The sequence below is a fragment of the Sciurus carolinensis genome, chromosome X (assembly GCF_902686445.1).
Source record: "Sciurus carolinensis chromosome X, mSciCar1.2, whole genome shotgun sequence".
NCBI lineage: Eukaryota > Metazoa > Chordata > Mammalia > Rodentia > Sciuridae > Sciurus > Sciurus carolinensis.
In genome coordinates this window covers 60,916,490-60,932,464 of record NC_062232.1, presented here as the reverse complement: position 1 = coordinate 60,932,464, position 15,975 = coordinate 60,916,490, and positions in this window count along the sequence as shown.

The window sequence follows — 15,975 nt, the reverse complement described above, 5'->3', positions numbered from 1 at the left end:
CTAAATTCAAAACCTTTAATCATCCTAGAGTTGTTTTTGTTGTTGTTGTTTCCCTCCTCTGAGGTGCCGGAGACTGGAACCATAGCCCCTGCACATGCTAGGTGAGCGCTGTCCAATATGAGCTATTTCTTCAGCTCCCCTTCAATCATTTTAAATGCCCCACCTCATACAAGATTTAAAATTATACCAAGGAAATTCTGGAAGCTCGTTTGCAGTGACAAATAACATATTCCCTTTCATTATTTTATCTTTTTCTCTGTGTATAAAGCATGAGGGTTTTTATCTTGTCTTTCATAGTAACAGGTACTTCATTGCCTGGAATTATGGAAGTTTTCTTTTTTTCTAGAATGCTTTCCTTTCCATGAAATTCTAAAGAAATTCCTTATTTTATCTCATCTTATTTGACTGAAATTACTTACACTGTAAAAGTGCTGACAGACTACTTCTCCTGAGAGAACACTGCAACCTCTCCTTTTATTTATTATTTTTCTTTTTTGGGAAAGTACGTAAGGAAAATGTGGTTTCACTCTTGAAAAATTAATTGTTCTGAAGTAACTAAACAAAGATTTAGCAAATAACTTTTGGAACAGTCATAAAATGTATACATGAATCCAGATTGCTAGAAATATTTCATGCAGACACAGTTTGTAAGATAATTTTAATGCATTCTGTAAATAGTAATGCAAAAATGTTGTGTGTTTTATCTGCGAAAAAGTAAGTAAAGCAGCTATGTTAATAAACATGTGCTATTTGAAGAATTTCCCAAAAAAAAAAAAGAATAAGAGAAAAAAGAGATCATATCCCCTGCAAAATAAAGCTCACACTCTACCTCAAAACCCTAGAAAAAGAACAAATTATTTCAAAATCAGTAGAATATAGGAAGTTATTAAGATTGGAGACAAAAATAATGCAATTGAGAATAAAAACAAAAAAAAAATCAATGCAGTAATTTTGTTCTTCTAAAAACTAAATAATATTGATAAATCCTTAGCAAAACTAACCAAAAGAAAGAGAGAGAAGACCAATATAAATAAAATTAAAGATATAAAGGAATTATCAGCTGACATTTTTGAAATCAAGAAGATATTAGAAAATATGAAATTTATCCTCCAATATACTGGAAATCCAGAAAATATTGACAAATTTCTAAACACATATGACATATCCAAATTGAACCAGGAAGATACAGAAAACCTAAAACAGACAAATATCAAGCAATGGATTTGAAAAGCAATTAAAAGCCTATCAAAAAAGAAAGGCCTAATACCAGAAGGATTTTCATCACAGCTCTACCAGACCATTAAAGAAGAACTAACCGAAGTATTTCTCAAATTATTCCATGGAACTGAAAGGGAAGTTAAAATAACAAATATATTCTGTGAAGCCAGTATAATATTGATACCAAAACCAGACAGACACATCAAGGGAAGAAAATTACAGACCCTCAAATTTGTTGAACATAAATGTAAGAATCCTTAATGAAATACCAAAGACTTTCTTCAAAGAATAAGAAAAAAGTCCTTAAATCCATAAGGAAGAATAAGAAAACCAAATTGCCAAAGCAATTCTAAGCAAGAAGAAAAATACAGGAGTATCAAAATACCTTGTCTTAAATTATACAAAAGGGTTAGAGTAACAAAATCAGTATGGTATCGGCATTAAAATAGAGATGAATACCAGTTGAAAAGAACAGAAGATATAAAGACAAACAAACATACTAACAGTCATCTGATACTTGACAAATGTGTCAAAAATATGTGTTGGAATAAAGATAACCATTTTAGCAAATGATGCTAGATAAACTGTATATTCCCATAGAAAAAATGAAACTATATTCCTATTTCTCATACTACAAGAGGGGTAAATCAACATGGAGTAAAAAAGTTAAGAATTATACCAAAAAATGTGTAACTACTGAAAAACAATAACATAGGGTTAACCCTCCAACATACTATTGTAGGTACCAACTTCCTTAAAATATGCCAAAATCTCAAGAAATAAAATCAGGGATAAATAAGTAGGATTTGATCAAATTAAAATGCTTCAGTAAAGCAAGAAAATAGTTAAAAACATGAAGAGAGAGGTTACAGAACAGGAGAAAATATTATCCAGGTACTCCTCTGAGAGGAGATTACTATGCATAATACATGAGGAACTCAAAAACTTAACACAAACACACACAAAAAAAACTAAACACCAAAATCAGTAAATAGGCAAAAGAACTAAGCAAGCATTTCTTCAAAATAAAGTTCATCTGCAAATACATTAAGAAATGTTTACCATCCCTAGAAATCAGGAAAATGCAAATCAAAACTAAACTAAGATTTCATCTCACTCCAGTTGGAATGGAAATATCTATCATAAAACTCATAATAAATGCTGGTGAGAATGTGGGTGTACAGATACAATCTTACATTGTTGGTGGAACTACATTTTAGTGCAACTACTATGGAAAGCAATATGATGATTCCTCAAAAACCTATTAATGGAGCCACCATAGGACCCCATTATCCCCTTCATAAAGAATTATCCAAAAGAGTTAAAATCAGTATGCTAGAATTATACAGTCACATAAATGTTTAAATCAGCCCAATTTACAATATACAAATTATGGAACCAGCCCAGTTGCCTGTCAACAGATGAATGGATTAAAATTTGGTATAAATACACAATGGAATATTATGTAGCCATCATGTAGAATTAAGTTATAGCATTTGCCAATTAATGGATGGAAATAGAGAACATGATGCTAAATGAAATAAGCCAGACTCAGAAAATCAAGAATCAAATCTTTCCCTCTCACATGTGGAAGCTAGAGCAAAATGAGGGAAAAGGCAGGGAGGACATGATAAATATCGGGAAGACCGGTAGAGTAGAAGGAGATTGAGAGGGAGGGAGAAGAAATGTTAAAGGAGAGAAAATGTGGAATGAATTTAACAACATTACACTACGTGCATATCAATCACAATTCCACCTTTATGTACATGTAGAAAGCACCAATTCGAATAAGCAAATAAATGTGCAAAGAGAAGATCAGTAGAATAGAGGAAGGAGAATCATGAGAGAAAAGATGGGAGGGGAATTGGGACTGTAATTGCGTATCAAATTCCATGCATGTATGATTGTGTCAAAATGAACCTAATTATTTTGTTTAAATATAATATTCTATTAAATAAAGCAGAAAAATATCAACAAAAATAAAATTTAGTATGAATTTAAAGGAAAAGGAACTCTAATATACCTGCAAGGAATATAAATAAGTAAAGACCCTATGAAAATATGTATGCAAGTTCCTCAAAACTCTAAAAATCAAACTACCATAAGACTCAGATATACCACTTCATGTTATTTATCTGAAATAATTAATGTTAGAAGATTTTAGAGATACATGCAATATACATATTTATTACAGCACAATTCAAACTAGCCAAGTTTGAAATTAGCCTAGGTGAATGGATAAAGAAAATGTGGTATATATACACGATGGTGTTTTCTTCAGCCATAAAAATAGTCATGCCACTTGCTAAACAAGGATGATTAAATTAATGGAAGTAAGCCAAATTTAGAATGATATGTGTCATAAGTTTTCTCTCATGTGTGAGTTAGAGAGTAAAAAATAAACAAAGGGATGTCATGAAAGGAGAAGGAAGGCCTTTGTGTCAGAGGAATGGGATAAACAAAGGGGATGCTGAGAAGAAATGAGTAGATTTTGGGGATTACAACTGATTAAATCATGTTATTTGTGTGTATGAGTATTCCACAGTGAATCTCACCATTCTGTATAACTAATATGCACCAATATAATAGCTAACTGTTATAGTAAAATATTTTAATCCAATCCAAAGGTTTTATAATTTGATATGTAGTCATGACTGTTCACTTTAGATGAATTATGATCTTCGATTATGTACTTTTTTTTCCTCATTCTCCTCCCATTATTTTGATGGTTTTAGCAAGTGTCTACTTATTTCATGATTTATTTTATGCTCTGATAAGTGAAACATGCTAAAATTCTTATTTTGGAGAGTGCATATATAGATAATAATGAACTCTCCATCAAATTGCAGAAATGAAATATTCATAACATATATTAAATATTTAACAGCAACCAATGGAAAACTGGAAATATACAATTTTTAAAACCATGAGGAAGATGGAAGAGCTAAAACATCCAATTACCTAAAAATTCAACATAAACATTAAAAATGTTAAATAAAAATAGGCAAAATTAGCTCAAAAGTATCATAGTGTTTAATTTGAATTGACAAAAGTTGACTAAAAATTAGAGATAATAAAGGAGATGTTACACAGACATTTCTGAAATCCAGACGATCATTAAACACTATTTTGAAAATATGTACTTGAATAAACTGCAGAATCTAAAAGATAATGACACATTTCTAGACACAACATTCCAAAAGGAACAAGGATAACAGAAAATCTAAACACATGAATGTCAAGTAATGACTGAAATATCAATTAAAATCCTACAAACAAAAAAAGCCCAGGAACAGATGAATTCTCAGTTGTGTTCTACCAGACCTTTACAGAAAAACTAACCTCAGTACCTCAGTCTTTCTCAAATTATTCCATGAAATTGAAAGGAAAAAGAACACTCTCAAATACATTTATGAAGAGAGGATAACCCTGATACTGAAACCAAAGATACATCTAGAAAATTATAGATCAATATACCTGGTAAATATATATGCAAAAGTATTTAATAATATACAAGCAAACCACTTTCAAAAACATATTGAGAAGATAAGACACCATGTTCAAGTGAGTTTCACCCCAGCAATGCAAGGCTGGTTAAACATATGCAAGCAATAAATGTAATTCACTACAAAAATAGAATTAAGTACAGGAATCATGTGATAATTTCTATAGATGTGGAAAAGGCCTTTGATAAAATATAGCAACTATTCAAATTAAGAACACTGGAGAACCTAGGGAAAGAAGGAATTCACCTTAACATTATAGAGGATATACATGATAAACTCATAGACAACATCATACTGAAAAGAGAAAAACTGAAAGCATTTTCTCTAAAATCATGAGCAAGGCAAACATGTCCACTATCACCACCTCTATTCAACATAGTTCTCTAACCTCTAGCAAAGACAGTCAAGAAAGAGAAGAAATTAAAGTCATACAAATTGGAAAAGAACTCAAACTATCACTGCTGACACATAATCCTATACCTAGAATACCCAAAAACATTTCACCAGAAGATCTCTAGGGCTTATGAATGAATTTAGCAAAGTAGTAGGACATGAGATCAACACTAATAAATCAATAGCTTTCCAATACTCCAACTGTGACTCAATGAGCAAAAAATTAGGAAACTCATGTCTTTCACAATAAACCAAAAATATATATAACAAAATACTTGGGTATTAGTCTAACCAAGGAAGTGAATGATCTCTACTTTGCAAACAATAGAACACTGAAGAAAGGAATCAAAGAGGATTTCAGAAGATGGAAAATCTCCCATGTTACTGGATGGGCAGAATCAATACTGTTAAAATGGCAATGCTTCCAAAAGTGCTATACAGATTCAATACAATTCCCATCAAAACACCAACAGCATGCTTCACAGAATTAGAAAAAAATTTTTTTAAAATAATTTAGAAGAAGGAGCACCAGCTCCTCCCATGGCATGCTCCCCAGGTGCTGTCATGTGCTTTGTCCAGGTTTGGAGTCCCTTTATCCACAAGGCTGAGTGGGATCCTTTGTGACCCACCATGGGCCCAAGCTGCTGGAGCCACAAGCCCAAGGCCCTGACTAGCTGCAGTGTGAGACCTACTTCCTGTACCCCACAACAGGTTCTTTGTTCTGTCAACACAGTCCGTGTAGACATGGCTGGATTAAGGAGATCATAAAGCTACAGAAGAATACAGACCTCTTTTTTTTTTCCTTTTTCATTTTTTATTATTGGAAACAAATGGGACACATGTTGTTTCTCTATTTGTACATGGAGTAAAGGCATACCATTTGTGTAATCATATGTTTACATAGGGCAATGATGTTTGATTCATTCTGTTATTTTTCCCTTCCCCCCACTCCTCACATGATCTTTTCCCTCAATACAGTCCTTCCTTCCTCCATTCTTGCCCCCCTCCCTAACCCTAACTCTAACCCTAACACTAACCCCTCCCACCCCCCATTATGTGTCATCATCCACTTATCAGTGAGATCATTCGTCCTTTGGTTTTTTGATATTCTAGAATTTCATCCATTTGCCTGCAAATGCCATAATTTTATCATTCTTTATGGCTGAGTAATATTCCATTGTATATATATACCACAGTTTCTTTATCCATTCATCAACTGAAGGGCATCTAGGTTGGTTCCACAATCTCGCTATTATGAATTGAGCAGCTATGAACATTGATATGACTGTATCTCTGTAGTATGCTGACGTTAAGACCTTTGGGTATAGGCCAAGGAGTGGGATAGCTGGGTCAAATGGTGGTTCCATTCCAAGTTTTCTAAGGAATCTCCACACTGCTTTCCAGAGTGGCTGCATTAATTTGCAGCCCCACCAGCAAAGTATGAGTTTACCTTTCTCCCCACATCCTCTCCAACATCTATTGTTGCTCATATTCTTGATAATCACCATTCTAATTGGGGTGAGATGGAATCTTAGGGTGGTTTTGATTTGCATTTCTCTTATTACTAGAGATGTGGAACATTTTTTCATATGTTTGTTGATTGCTTCTAGATCTTCTGTGAAGTGTTTGTTCATTTCCTTAGCCCATTTGTCGATTGGGTTATTTGTATTATTGGTGTAGAGTTTTTTGAGTTCTTTATAAATTCTGGAGATTAGTGCTCTATCTGAAGTATGAGTGGCAAAGATTTTCTCCCACTCTGTAGGCACTTTCTTCGCATTGCTCATAGTTTCCTTTGCTGACAGAAACCTTTTTAGTTTGAATCTACCCAAGTTATTGACTTTTGCTTTTATTTCTTGTGCTATGGGAGTCCTGTTGAGGAAGTCTGGTCCTAAACCAACATGTTGAAGATCTGGACCTACTTTTACTTCTATAATCTGCAGGGTCTCTAGTCTGATTCCGAGGTCCTTAATCCATTTTGAGTTTAGTTTCGTGCATGGTGAGAGATATGGGTTTAGTTTCATTCTGTTGCATATGGATTTCCAATTCTCCCAGCACCATTTGTTGAAGAGGCTATCTTTTCTCCATTGCATATTTTTGGTCCCTTTGTCTAGCATGAGAAAATTGTATTTATTTGGGTTTGTGTCTGTGTCCTCTATTCTGTACCATTGATCCACCTTTCTATTTTGGTACCAATACCATGCCATTTTTGTTACTATTGCTTTGTAGTAGAGTTGAAGATCTGGTATTACGATACCCTCTGCTTCACTCTTTCTACTGAGGATTGCTTTAGCTATTCTGTGTTTCTTATTCTTCCAGATGAATTTCATGATTGCTTGCTCTATTTCTGCAAGGTACATCATTGGGATTTTAATTGGAATTGCATTGAATCTGTATAGCACTTTTGGTAGTATAGCCATTTTGACAATATTAATTCTTCCTATCCAAGAACATGGGAGATCTTTCCATCCTCTAAGGTTTTCATTAATTTCTTTCTTTAGTGTTCTGTAGTTCTCATTGTAGAGGTCTTTCACCTCTTTTGTGAGATTGATTCCCAAGTATTTTATTTTTTTCGAAGCTATTGTGAATGGGGTAGTTTTCCTAATTTCTCTTTCTGAAGATTCATCACTTATGTATAAAAATGCCTTAGATTTATGTGCATTGATCTTATATCCCGCTACTTTACTGAATTCACTTATGAGTTCTAAAAGTTTTCTGGTGGAATTTCCTGGTTCCTCTAAGTATATAATCATATCATCAGCAAATAGGGATAGCTTGAGTTCTTCTTTTCCTATTCATATCCCTTTAATTTCTTTGGTCTGTCTAATTGCTCCGGCTAGAGTTTCAAGGACAATATTGAATAGAAGTGGTGAAAGAGGGCATCCCTGCCTTGTTCCAGTTTTTAGAGGGAATGCGTTCAGTTTTTCACCATTTAGAATGATATTAGCCATGGGCTTAGCATAGATGGCCTTTACAATGTTAAGGAATGTTCCCACTATCCTATTTTTTCTAGTGTTTTGAGCATGAAGGGGTGCTGTATTTTATCAAATGCTTTTTCTGCATCCATCAAAATAATCATGTGTTTCTTAACTTTAAGTCTGTTGATATGGTGAATTACATTTATTGATTTCCTGTTGTTGAACCAACCTTGTATCCCTGGGATGAAACCCACTTGATCGTGGTACACTATCTTTTTATTATGTTTTTGTATGCAATTTGCTAAAATTTTTTTGAGAATTACTGTGTCAATGTTCATTAAGGATATTGGTCTGAAATTTTCTTTCCTTGATGTGTCTCTGTCTGTTTTAGGTATCAGGGTGATATTGGCTTCATAGAATGAGTTTGGGAGGTTTCCCTCCTCTTATATTTCATGGAATACTTTGAGAAGTATTGGAATGAGCTCTTCTTTAAAGGTTTTGTAGAACTCGGCTGAGAACCCATCTGGTCCTGGACTTTTCTTTGTTGGTAGGCTTTTGATGACTTCTTCTATTTCATTTTTTGAAATTGGTCTATTTCAATTGTGTATGTCTTCCTCGTTCAGTTTAGGCAATTCATATGTCTCTAGAAACCTGTTGATGTCTTCGAAATTTTCTATTTTGTTGGAGTAGAGATTTTCAAAATAGCTTCCAATTATGTTTTGTATTTCAATCGTGTCTTTTGTGATATTTCCTTGTTCATTCCGAATTTTAGTAATTTTGGTTTTCTCTCTTCTTTGTTAGTGTAGCTAAGGGTTTATCAATATTCTTTATTTTTTCAAAGAACCATCTATTTATTTTGTCAATTTTTTGAATTGTTTCTTTTGTTTCAATTTCGTTGATTTCAGCTGTGATTTTAACTATTTCCTGTCTTCTACTGCTTTTGTTGTTGCTCTCTTCTTCTTTTCTAGGACTTTGAACTGTAGTGTTAGGTCATTGAAATGCATTCTGCTGTCATGTATAATTAATTAGAACAAATAATAAAAAGAAAGAAGAAAAATAATGGCATTTGCTGGTACATGGATGGAAATGGAAAAAAAAAAAAATCATGCTAAATGAGATAGGCCAGACTGGTAAAATCAAGGGTCAAATGTTTTCTCTCATATGTGGAAGCTAGAGTAAAATAAGGGAAAGAAGGTGGTTGAGGAGGAGATAAGATATAAAAATATATTAAAAGGATTATTGGATTAGAAGAAGGAGACTGAGGGAGGAAGTAAGGGAAAGGCGAAGAAAATAGAAATGAATTTAAAAGAACCATGCTATATTCATGTATAAAAGTAACACGGTGAATTTTACCTTTATGTATATGAAAAAAAGGAAGTTTAGTAGAGGAGGGAGAATGGCAGATAGAGGAAGGGAAGAAAAGAAGGGATAGGGATTGAAATAAAATTTCTTGCATTTATGATTTTGTCTAAATGAAATCCTATACCATTTGTAATTATAATGCTCTAATAAACATATATTTTGAATAACTAATTATCATGAGGAAGATAGTACAGAGAAAACATTCTATTACATAATAATGTAACATAAATATACATTTAAAATTGTTAATAGAAAACTAAAAATATAGAAAACAAAATAAGCCCAAATATGTCAGAAATTTTAACTTGAATTAACTAAACTTATCTGTTAAATAAGAGTGCTTTTTATTTAGTTTAAAGAGCAACCTAACAAAAATTTATAGGGAGCAAATGTGAATATTAACAAGACAGAGAATTTGTAAGTGTAGGAAGTAGAAAACTGTACATGAAAAAGTCTGAAAAAAGGAAATAGAAAGTATAGAATATTGCCATATGACTAAGTAGAATTTAGAATAAAAAATATTAAGAGGAAAGAGTTAATGGTTTATTTTTAAATAAAAAAATCACTATATGACAATATAAGCTGGATATGTTTCTGATAACTATAATCTAAAATATAAAAACAAAAAGAATATTAAAGGAATAGATGTACATTAAATAATGTACATGGAATTGCTGTAGTGTTAAGAAGAAAATTTGAAGAATTGTTGGAAAATACAAAATTATTATAGAAATTTCAGTGCACTTTCAAAAAAACATTTTATTCCATTGGATTTTTTAAAAATACAGAATTAGGCAAAATTTGAGCCACACATATGACTTTAAAACTTATAGAGATTATTTAATTTTTAAATATGACTTTACATTTTTTATTATTACAAGGTCATAATAGAAAATAATAAAATATACAAATCTAAAAATCAACATAACATATTGCCTAACCATGATGCAATAAAATGTTAACTATATAAATGAAATTATCCATAATTATTTTACCTAGAGATTAAAAACACATATAAATCATTCATGTTATAGTGGATGTAATCACATATATATAAGGCTGCCAAAATAAGATCACTATTAAAAAAATCCTGAAGGAAATGTCCAGACATGTAAATATGAACAATTAATGCTAATGGTGTACTTATGAGAATGTAGATTCAACTGAAAATATGTGCATTACCTTTTCAAATCAAGAATCTAGGAGAATAACAAAAGAATAGATCACAAATTGGAATGTAACATTTAATAAAATAAACAGTAACAAAATAGCAAAATGTCACAGGACTTATTTACATAACATTAATTTGTTTGTGTTCATAAAATATAAAAAGAAAGAAGATAAAAATATCAATAATACAAATGAATTAGGTAACTGAAATTCCAAGCACAGAGTATGTCTTTAAAATTTACTATAAGTACAACTTCATAAACATTTTTTAAATACTTGAAGGAAATGAAAATTTTCTAGAAAAATATGAATTATTTAATTGGCTCAGGAAGAAGAGATAGTACTCATAATTTTTAAAAATGGAGAGTTAGTACCAAAAGGGAAAACATGAGTACTACTGAATCAAGAAGAGAAAATTCTTTATTTTTATTAGCACACTATAATTATACATATTATTGGGGTTAATTTTGATGTAATTATACAATCAGAATATAATTTGATCCAATTTAGTTGACAGTCATTCACTTCCCCCTTTCCCTGTCCTTTGCCTTCTATTTTGCCAGTCTTCCATTTGTTTATAAATTTTTCAAAATAGTATATAACAGGTATACATAAAAGTGAAATTCACTCTGGTATATTCATATATGTACATAGGAAAGTTTGGTCAGATTCATTCAACTCTTCTGTTCTTTTCCTGTCCCTCCTTGTTCCGTGACGGTCCCCTTTCCCCTTTCCACTGATTTATTTTCTATTGTTTTATGATTTACCCCTACCTTTTTTGTTCCCCCTTTTTGGTATAGTTTCTGCATATGAGAGAAAACATTTGACCCTTGATTTTCTGGATCTAGCTTCTTTTACTTAGCAAGATGTTCTCTAGTTCCATCCATTTGCCAGCAAATGCCATTATTACATTCTTCTTCATTACTGAGTTAGTTAAGGTTTAGGTATGAGGTGTCCCCCAAAATCTCATGTGTAAAACAATGCAAGGAATTGCAATGATTGGGTAATGAGACCCTTAACTTAATGAGGACATTAATCTGCTGAAAAGGATTAATAATGGCAGTAACTATAGGCAAGCAGAATATGGTTGAAAGAATTAGGTCACTGGGTATATGACTTTGGGGTTTATATTCTGTCCCTGGTGAAAAGAGAGTTCTCTCTCTCTCTCTCTTTCTCTCTCTGTCTCTTCCTTGTTGTTATGTCCTGAGCTGCTTTCCTCTGCCATATCCTTCCACCATGATGTTCTGCATCTCCTTGAACCAATAAAAATGGAATCAGCTATCTATGAAATAAGAACTGTGAAACTGTGAGGCCCACAAAATCTTTTCCTCCCCTACATTTTTCTTGAGAGGTGTTTTGATCACAGCAACAACAATGACAAAAACAACAAAAAGTGACTAAAATAGAAACTGGAAATGAGAAGTTAAGTCGTTTCTATGACTAACCTGATCATGTGGTTCAGAATCTTTTGGAGCTTTTTGGAATTTGGAGGAGAAACTTCAAAAAGTTTAGAGATACTGTAAGCACATGAGCACACAAATGACAGGTGGGAGTTGGGAAGCAAACTTTGTATCAGCAAACTTTCCTTTATTCTGCAGTGAAATCAATCAGTCAGGCACAGGAGGGCTCTTTTTCTGGGTGTGGAGATGGCCCCCAGTAATACAGAAGGAGTCTCAGATTTGGAGTTTACAATGAGGGTGAATTAATCATTGCAGACTGTGGAAGTGCTGTTTGGACAGTCAGGGACCCAGTTGTGCAGGTTAAAATTTTAACTCAGTAAGGTAGTTGTAAAAAGTCTGAAACTCCTTATCACTGGGAAAAGCTCATAACTCAGTGTTCACTATTTATCTTTCTTTCTCTGGGACTTATTGTTACCTGGAGCTTCACTATTTGCTTTTCTCCCTCCAGGACTCATATGCAATGGGAAAGGGTAAAAGTCCAGGGCCCAGTGTTTCAGTATTTGCCTCCTCCCTTCCAGACCCATTGTGGTTGGGAAGGGATAAATGTTTGCTTTTGGTGGAGATGCTGGGGATGAACCCGGGAAGAGATGAAATTTTGCTTTTTACTTCAGGGTCTATTAATACTGGGAAAGGATGTCCTTGTTACTCAGAGAGGTTTAATGTTTGGGTAATTTCCTTTCCCTCCTCCTGAGTCACAATGTCTCTTTGTTTTTCTGGGGGGGGGGGGCCTGTCTTATAGGAATGTTATTTTCCAATACCTTTCAGATGCAATCTTGCAAAGTTTTAGAATGTTGTCTGTGGAGTTTAATGGATAGTTCTGATGGGAGTTCATAAGACCAGAATACTGCTAGGACTGTGAAGAGTAGTCTGTGCTCATAAGGTTTCATAGGAGAAGCAGAACTCTAATGGAGATTAGACTGGAGGTCATTCATGTTACATCCTCACTAAGAAGTTGTCTATACTTTTCCTGTGTCCTGAAACTGAATTTAAGGGTGATGGACTAATTACTTCAGTGGAGAAAATTTTAAAGCAACACAGCATTCAGGGAGTGACATTGATATTGGTGGCAGCTTTTTAATCAAGTTTACTGTTATAATCAGGAGCAGAAAGTGGAGCAGAAAGATTTAATGATTTGAAAAGTTAGCAGTTTGGCAAGAAAAGTGTGAGTAAAACAGGGACTAAATAAGTTATGTTTGTTGGAGATATTAAAACCCCAAAGAGATGCTGCTAAGTACTTTATCCAGAAACAATAGGAAAGATGGCTGAAGGGCATCTCAGGAATTGGAAAGACCATACCCATCTCAGCCTCAAGTATGAAAAAGTAAAAATTTATTTGAGAAGAGACCATGAGGGCACATTGTTTTTATAGGGTAGCCTATGACTTTTTTCACCAGGCTTAGCCACCCAGGAACTCAGAGTCTGCTGCAGCCATGGTCTTAGAGGCTTAGCTACTACTTAAGATGGTAGTAGACCATGGCATCAACCACATGGTGCTGGTTCTCTAGTAATGCAGAGTAAGGGTGTCAGGGAGGCTTCCACCATAATTTCAAAAGATGGCATGGAAGGACAGGAAAAATGTAGTGGGATTGGGTCCCTGCAGAATGCTCCTGGGAGTGTGAAGCAGGAAGAAATTAAAAGGAAACTGAAAGTGCACTAGAGAGCATGAAGATTAAGAAATGCCAATAATGTAGATTGTCTATCCAAGAAAGTTGTAAGAATCAAGTAGAAAGAAGCCAAGAGAGAGGCCCTGAAGGTGACACAAACAGCAAGGTGGAGCTACACAAAAACTTCGGAGAGTAGATCACAATGTCATGTGCCCCAGATGCTGGAAGTGGACATGAAACTATAGAACTTTTTTCACCCAGCTGGATTTCAGTTTGCTTTGTTCCCATCTCTTCAATCTATGCCCCTATTTTTCACTGGTAGAATGGAAATGTTTACAATGTTTCATTATATATTAGAGATTATATATATATATTATATGAAATTATACAATATTATAATATTAAATATGATATATATTATAACATATTATATATACATAATTATACATATAATTCATTTTTTAAAACTTTTGCAGGGACTCAGAGCCAAGAGTTCATCTTGAGTCTCAGATGAGATTTCAGACTCAGACTTTTGGGAAATTTGGGGACAATGCTGGGACTAAAAGTATAGGTACCTGACGCTGTCCAGTGAAGTCAATTTGGCATGGGAGACAAAAGAGTAGCGAGGTTCTTGAATTCGGAATGGTTTATTGTAGATTCAGGAAACCCAGGAACTCTGGCACTCGAGAAGAGCCAGTTTATATCCCCTCCAGGAGGCGAAGGGTAGGGCTCATGTCAATTATGCGAAGATTAGGCGAGGAGCTAGATGTCCGAGCAGGCACGATTAGGAGCACTCGGGAACACATGCGCATGCATTGTGTGCGTGGACTTAATTGAATATGACCAATGACAAATCACCTGGGTGTGCTTACGTTAATCAACCTCCTCACCGCCGATGTGATCAAAACAACTTCTGACTGGCTGCCAGGCGCCAACTTGGCGTAGTCCATATGGCATAGCTCCCAGCATCTCCCCCTTCCTTATATGAAATGAAAATGAAGCTGGCAGGGATCGTGTCTGTCTTAGGTACCCGGAATCAACATCCTGTTCTTACTCGCCATCAAAGGATACCAAAGTGGAGTTGGCCCTTCTGTCTTAGGTTGGTACAGTGTTTTCCCATGGTTACCTGTCTTTGACTACCAATCCAGCATACTAAGCCATATACTGGGAGATTGTCCGGCTTCAAGGGTGGTCATGGCCTGTTTTATGATCACATTATGAGTTTGTTGACTGGCTTTGAGGCGTTTGTAAATGTAGAATAGAATTAACACAAGCATACCTAAGCTTATTAGTGTGGGACTTAAGAATCCCCCAAATTTGGTGCCAAATTGTGTTAGTTTATCTAATGCTCCCGTGATAAGCCCTCCCGGTTTGACTTCCACCTTAGTGGCGTTCATGGCGAGGATCTGCCGTCGAAGCCTTGTCACCAGCTCGTGGAATCCATCCATCCATTGTTGTGCAATCTGGGAAAATAACTGTGTAGAGAAGTTCTCACTAAAAGTTACAAAAAGGAAAGGGAGAGCTAGGCACACAGGAGTACATGAAAAAGTAATTGTTTCACTCTCTCTACATATTTCAGTATTAACTCCATTAACCTTTTGATCAGTGCACTTTCCTTTACTTATAGACCCTCCTTTTACAAAAGCCAGGGGGCTTATATCCGTACATGCCTTAGGCCCGCATAAGGACCAAATGGATAAGGGGTTGAAATTACCTTTATATTCCAAATTTTCTATAAAATCTTTTGTACTTTAAGATGTGATATATATCTGATTTGGTAAATACCAAGGTCCAAAAGTCAGATTACTGGAGACCTTTTTATCGGGTCCTAGGCACTGACAAGCTTCCCATAAGGGAGGCCAAGTAATAGGCTTTTTGAAGGACTGGCAATGGCCATACGAATGGATATGAAAACCAGTCTTATTACTAATAGCTTTGGGCATGTAACTGGTGACATTTGTATTGGAGTTGTTTTCTTTATTTAAGGTAATATCTGCCAAAGTATGATCAATCAACTGCACATAAGGTGTGCCACTGCCAAAGACGAGGCATAATGCATTCTCTAGCGATAAATTCAGGTTAAACTTGGAGTCCAAAGGTGGTGTGTACCTAAGGGTAGCTTGCCCAGTAGATTCATTAGTGGAAAAGAACTGAGGAAAGACTGCACCACCTTGAGAGACTGGAACCAGTCAAGGCAATACCCTGACTATTGTCCAGAACTGTTCACCCTGGACGAAACTCACCACCATCATCAGTAGCGGCAGAATACCCAGAGGGCTTGGCTGCAGCTTGACAAACCATCTTAACTGCTTGGACTAGCCTTTCTGGAATCCAAATTGGCATTTTT